Source organism: Teleopsis dalmanni, chromosome 1 (genome assembly GCF_002237135.1).
Source record: "Teleopsis dalmanni isolate 2A chromosome 1, ASM223713v2, whole genome shotgun sequence".
Classification (NCBI taxonomy): domain Eukaryota; kingdom Metazoa; phylum Arthropoda; class Insecta; order Diptera; family Diopsidae; genus Teleopsis; species Teleopsis dalmanni.
The window spans coordinates 218,619,574-218,626,334 of NC_051846.1; positions in this window are offsets into that span (position 1 = coordinate 218,619,574).

Below are 6,761 nucleotides of genomic sequence, written 5' to 3' on the forward strand. Positions count from 1 at the left end.
CACTAAACAGTGGATAACGTAAACTCTTAGTAATATGACCTACTGTAAAATATAAAGCCTTAGATTTCTAAAAAGTAAGCAGTAAGGATTATAACAGCGCATGTGTTAGAACCAAGGCATATTGAGATACAATATATGAATAATTTAAGAAGTTACTAAATAACAACTTTTAGGGTGTTATTAGTAAATTTTTCATTTACTAATAAACCCGCCGAACTATGTGATTCATTTATAAATCGGATTTCCTACTCTATATATGTAGAGATTAAGACATTTCAACTACATGAATCGAATATTAAATCTAAAGTATTCGTAAATAAATACTTTATTCTATTACAAGTAAAAGTAATAATCTTAGAAGTACTAAATAATAAAAGTTTATTTTTAAAAAACTGGATGCTCCACCATCCACCAATATCATCAACCAAGCACCGTACTCTCCTGATATGGTCTCGTGTGACTTTTTCCTCATCCCCGACTCAAATTGCCATTGCGAGGAACGCGTTTTGAGATCATAGAGGCCATAAGGTAAAAATCGTCACACGAAAATTTTTCGACTTCTTTGTATAGACGCCAAACAAAAACTAATTGTACGATATGCGTTAAACTTTTACAGTTTAACGATTGGATAAGCGCGGGAATTCAAAAATTAAAATTCTTGTTCTTTTTTGATCACAAGGTAAAGGACAACTATGCATACTATCAAATATTCGATCAATTTTTTTGTATGAAATGTGCAGTTGCACATTTACAATTTCTTTAGTGCTTTTTTTGAAACCAGATGTATCTACAACGGTTTTAATTGCAGCTACAACAGTTGTGCGGGGTGGTCCATAGCCCAACAAAAACAGGTATTTTGCTCTTATATTGCGAAAATAATGAGCAAATTTAGAATTAGAATCAATTAGTTATGCATACAATATTAAAAGTTTCGCTCATGTTGAAGGGCGTGGTACGTAGTTTTTCAACAGAAATATAATATATATAATTAGAATTACCATATAAGCAATATTTATAATAAATGTTTTTATATTATTACTAATTGAATTTTTTGTTAAAATGTATGAGGTTTATTGAAGGGCATATTTTGCATAATTATTCAGTAATTTCTGAGATCTGAAATATATACAAAACATAGACTGGGAACAACAAATTTTTGTGAACCTTTAACATTTGGGTATTAATGGAAAAAATTTTATGAAAAAACTTGGACACATTTTTTGGGTATTGCAGATTGCAGTGAGAAAGGCCATAAAAATATGGGGGATTTTTGCAAATCTTCAGTTTTAAAATTTTATTGTTAATAAAAGCTTTAAAATATATAAAAAATGATAATTCAATTAGTAGTTAAAAAATTATAAAGGCTAAATTTCGCTAAAAGTTTCTTAAATTGCAAACAAGTTACAACAATTTACAAAATATAAGTACTATTTACTGTTATCTATACAAATGTGAGATTCAGTTAAACTTTAAAAAAGAAATTTCGTATTTTCAGAAAATTCTAAAATTAATAAAATAAAATGGATTAAAAATAAAAAATCAGTTTTTTGATATTTTGGCAGATATTTATTGCTTTGATATTCTCATAAGTTCCTCTTCTTGATTTCTCAGTTGTTAAATGCACTTTTGTACATAAAAATATCAACAACTATAGTTCAAAGCGCACAAAATGACTTGATAGCAATGCAAATTTCTTTGGACTTATTAACTATGAAATGTTTGAAAACTCCAAACTCTCCCTCATGTTGAAGCTATAAAATTTAAAATTGAGTCACAACGAGTCCATGTGACACAGAAATAACTCAAATATGATTTCCCCGACTTCTGCGACTGATTTTTGTGAATTTGCCCTCACTCATTTTTGCCCTTCATTTTTAAAATTTTTTGAATGATCCACACTCTATGTTTATACACTCTTTGGTTTCATCGAAGTCTGTAAAAGTACTTAAATAGTAAACCATTTTTTTTAAATTGTGGTGGTACTGTTTTGATAATGTTTTGAAAGTAAAGTCTTTAAAGTAAAATTTTTTGTAATTGGATATTAATTTTTTCAATCAATAACACGACCGCAGGTTGTGAAACATTATCACTAAATATCACTATCATTACTCTCCGTAGACTAATCTTTGGTTTCCATATGTTGTCAGAAACTTGATGTGTATATTTGTTAAGAATAAAAGGTGCATGAATAATCAAACGGTAGTTTTGAAACGTATAGATGTTAAAACAAGATTATTAAGTGCAACAAGCCGAATACGAACGGCTCTCGAAGTAGATAAAACGTCAGGCAAAACGTGATAAACAGAGCTACTATAATATGCTAAGTGTAGCAGCCCAAGTTGCCTCAGAGAAGGGGGATCTTGAAGAGGTGTTCAATATAAGTCGGAATACAGCTGGTAAGAAAGACCAGTACAGCACCTGTTAAAACTGAAAATAGCTGCATTGTAACTAATGTCGTCGAACAAATGTCACTGTGGAAAAATTACTTCGAAAGAGCGCTGAATACAATACATGACAAAAACAATGAAAACAGTCAACAGTTACATGCGGTTAGACGACGCAATTCTGATAGATCCATAAAATGCAGACCACCCAGTATTGAAGAAATACACGAAGCAATTGTATCTCTAAAATCAGGTAAAGCATCGGGAAACGACAACATGCTTGCAGAAATATTTAAAATAATATTGGAAACAATATCTGGAAAGTTGCATCTCTTGTTTGTCGAAGTATGGAACACTAAATGTATTCCAAAGAAATCGAAAAAGGTTATTATGGTCATCCCTCTTAAAGTCGCCAATATTATTAAAAGCAGGTGTAAAGGAGCTACATGTAAAGTATTACACAATGGGGCGCTGAGCGATTCAATTCTAGTGGCTTTTTTCAACACGGCATCTAACGTTACTGCAAATAGAAGTGGTGATAGCAGGCAACCTTGCTTAACTCCGATCTGCGACAGAAAGGGCTCAATATTGCTGCCGCAATGTAGGACTCTAGCACTTGCCTCGCTGTACTGCATTTTGATGATGCTTCTGATTTTTTCGGGAACACCTACCGTTTTAAAACGCGAACCATATGGCACTGCGATTTATAGAGTCAAAGACTTTTTGTTGCAGTCCCTTTTATCACCCTTATAAAATTTGATAATCAGACTTTCTTTCTTTCTGATTTCGACAAAGAGCGGTCTGAGTGTGTTAGCTAGCACTAGAGATTTAGTTTTAAATACCTACTTTAGCGGCCAGATTATCTAGATTAACTATGGATTGCACAATTTCATCTCTGTCAGACGGACTCGTAGGGATGGATCTTAAAGACCGTGGGGGTGGGAATAGCGTTCTGTCTACGTTCGCTGACGTAACAGAACTGTGGTTAGATGCTTCTAGGAAGTGTTCAAGCCAGCGAATTAGTTGCTCATCGGCCGTAGTTAATACGCTATCATTCTTTTCCTTTATGGGGAGGTTATTTGAAACTTGTTTATTTGTGAGCTTTCGTGTGACATTAAACACTTTTCAAAATGTCTCATAGGCTTGCTGCTCCGTTTCAGCAACGAGGCTGTTTATAAAACTGTGCTTGTCGTTTCTGGTCTTTCGCTTAACATTCTTTACTAGCGATTGGTATAAGACTTGTGTCAAAGTTCTCTGCTCAACACTTATGGCATTAATTAATTGTGATTTAGCGAGGCGTCTTTCTGTAACAAGAGACCAAAATGCAGGTGTAAGCCATTTTTTATCTTCCCAACTAGCTGCTCTGATAACTTCTGCATTATCGCCAATCATGCGCTTAGTTATATTCCACAACTTGCTTATATCAGTGGTAGAGTTCACTTCAGCTTCTACTTAAGCTCTTTTGTTTTTAACGATTAAAATTTTTACAATAAAATTTAATACTACAGCGCCGCGAACGACAGATTTTCTAGCAACGGAACCACAACAGAACAAACACAATACGATTTCCTAATACAGTTCACACTTATGTATATTAAAAGGAAAACTCACTTGGTTAAAACGAAATGCTGACTACGAAAACAAATGTAAAAGGAGTTGCTAATTAATATTAAATTCATCAAGAAAACCAACTCACCGAAATCCACTCCGCAGCAACAGAACTGGTACACTTGAAAATCCTGAACTTACCATACATGATCATGATTTGATAATGCGCAAACAAATATATTTGAATAAAAGAGTGCTAGAGCTACCTTGAGTTATCGTTTTTTTTTATGTTTGGTTTTCTGGTATTTAAATAAAATAAAACACTTTAACCGTCACACATTTGAAACACATTTAATAAAATTAAAACGAAACGAAACAATAAAAAAAATGTTAAACTAAGAAAGCTTTTGTGCAAAGGTGTGGCACTAGATCAAAGCTTAGGCTTTGACTTCCAGTTTTCACATTATTTTGAAACGAGAATTCGCCATAAAGTTGGACTTTCGTTTTGCATTGCAGGGGAACATAAAACGAGCTTTATCAACGGTCAATGAACTTTAACGCATTTACGGAGAGCACCGTACTTGCCAGTAAAGTAAAAAGGTTTACTTTTTTAAGTAAAAATTTAAGTATTTATTTTTATACGTATTTTCTAAAATTTCTTTAAGTAACTCTGTTTTCACAAAGTAGTATTGCTAGCGACACAAATATTATTACTACATATTTTGCTTAAATACTGCGCAATAGTTACATTGGTACTCCATCATAATTTTAAACATATATCAAATTACTCGAAAGTATTAATCCTAATGTATAGGTTTTTTTGTTTTCAGATTTATAGAAGTGGATAAATTTATACTGTCCCCCAAAATTTTATTTGTCATAAAATCGACACCCTTTTAGCAAAATGAAAAAGTTTACATTTAAAGGAGTCTTAGATGGTTTTCGACAAAGTGTTCAGCCGCAACAAATTAAGCAGGAACAAGAAATACAGGAGCAACTGAAACCAGAACAATTTATGCTCAAAAAGGTAATTTTCATTGTATACAATAAGAACATATTCATTAATTTTACTTTTAGTCAATTTGTAAAAATTTTATCCATAACTTGACAAAAGAAAAAATATGTTGTAGCTGGCGTTTGTTTTATTTGGTAGTTGAATTGACCTATCATAAGACACACGCGGCTATTACATATTTTTAAAAGCTATATTTGTTTGATTATAAGCTCTTTCAAAATTATATAAATTATCAGTACTTAAAACATTATGTAAAACTATTTTATTATATATTACATCACTCAATAAGTCGTGTGACTGACACACAGATGGCGCTGCCATTTTCAAATCCAAATAACGTTTATGAAGTACCAACCTTCAAAAGACTATGTGTAAAACTTCATGACATTTCGATTAGTCAGAAAAAAAGTGGCAGCCATTTAAGTGAAGCTACTTTTGTTATTTTCAAAACAATGAATTCAAAATAATTTCGTGTGTTAATTTATCATTGCTTCTTGATTAAAAAAAATACTGTACAAGCTCAGCAATGATTTCAAAAGTGTTATCCGGACTCTGCTCCACCCAAAAGAACCATTTATTATTGGTTTGCTGAAGTTAATCGTGGTCGTACAGACACCGATGATGGTGAACGTTTTGATCGTCTAATTGAGGTGGTTACTGCATAAAAGATTAAAAAAGTCCAGAAATTGGTTATATTTCATCGTAAATTGAAATTGCGTAAGATAACTGATATCAGATGGCAGTGTGTTTACAATTCTGCATGAAGATTTGACTATGAGAAAGCTCTTTTCAAAGTGAGTGCTGCGTTTACTCACAGTCGATCAAAAACAACAACGTGTTGATGATTCAGAGCAGTGTTTGGCAATGTTTATACGTAATAAAATAGATTTTGTGCGTGGATGAAACATAGATCCATCACTTCATTCCGGAATCAAAACACTCATCATCTGAGCGGGCTGTAGCCAGTGAACCACGTTCGAAGCGTCCAAAGGCACAACAGTCAGCTGGGAAGGTGATGGCTTCAGTATTATGGGATGCACATGGTATAATCTTCATTGACTATTTCGAAAAAGGGAAAACCAATAATAGTAACTACTACACGGCATTACTGGAGCAAAAATTGTGAAAAAACGACCGCATATGGCGAAGAAAAAAATTTTGTTTCATCAAGACAATGCACCATGTCACAAATCAATAAAAACGATGCCAAAATTGCACGAATTACACTTTAAATTTCTTCCTCATCCACCGCATAGTCCAGATCTGGCCCCAACGACTACTGGTCTCAAAAAAATGCTCGCAGGTAAGAAATTCATCTCAAATCTCATCTTAAGAAGTAATTGCTGAAACTAAAGCCTATTTCGAGGTAAAAGACAAATCCTTCTACAAGCACGGCATCGAGAAGTTGAAGAACAGTTGGAATTATTGCGGTGCCCTAGAAGGAGATAATATTGATGAGTAAAATCGATTTTTGGCAGAAAAAATTTGTTTTTCTTAGTTAGTCACACGACTTATTGAATGTTGTGTTATATGAATCCAATAAATGATGGAGAGAATAATTATTTTTTATTTAACTTCTAAAAAAATCAATTGAATCAAATATTTAATATTTTCCATGGAATAAAATAAAATTTAAAATATTTACATTACAACACCTAATATAAATAGAATTAGATATACTGTACATCTGGTTTTTTTAATTATAAAGCGTATAAAATTAAAGAACACACGAAATAGTTCATTATTGAGTTGCCTGTTTAAAGTTTTAGTTATTAATTTTTAATACTTACTATAAATTTTATATGGTCAATCTA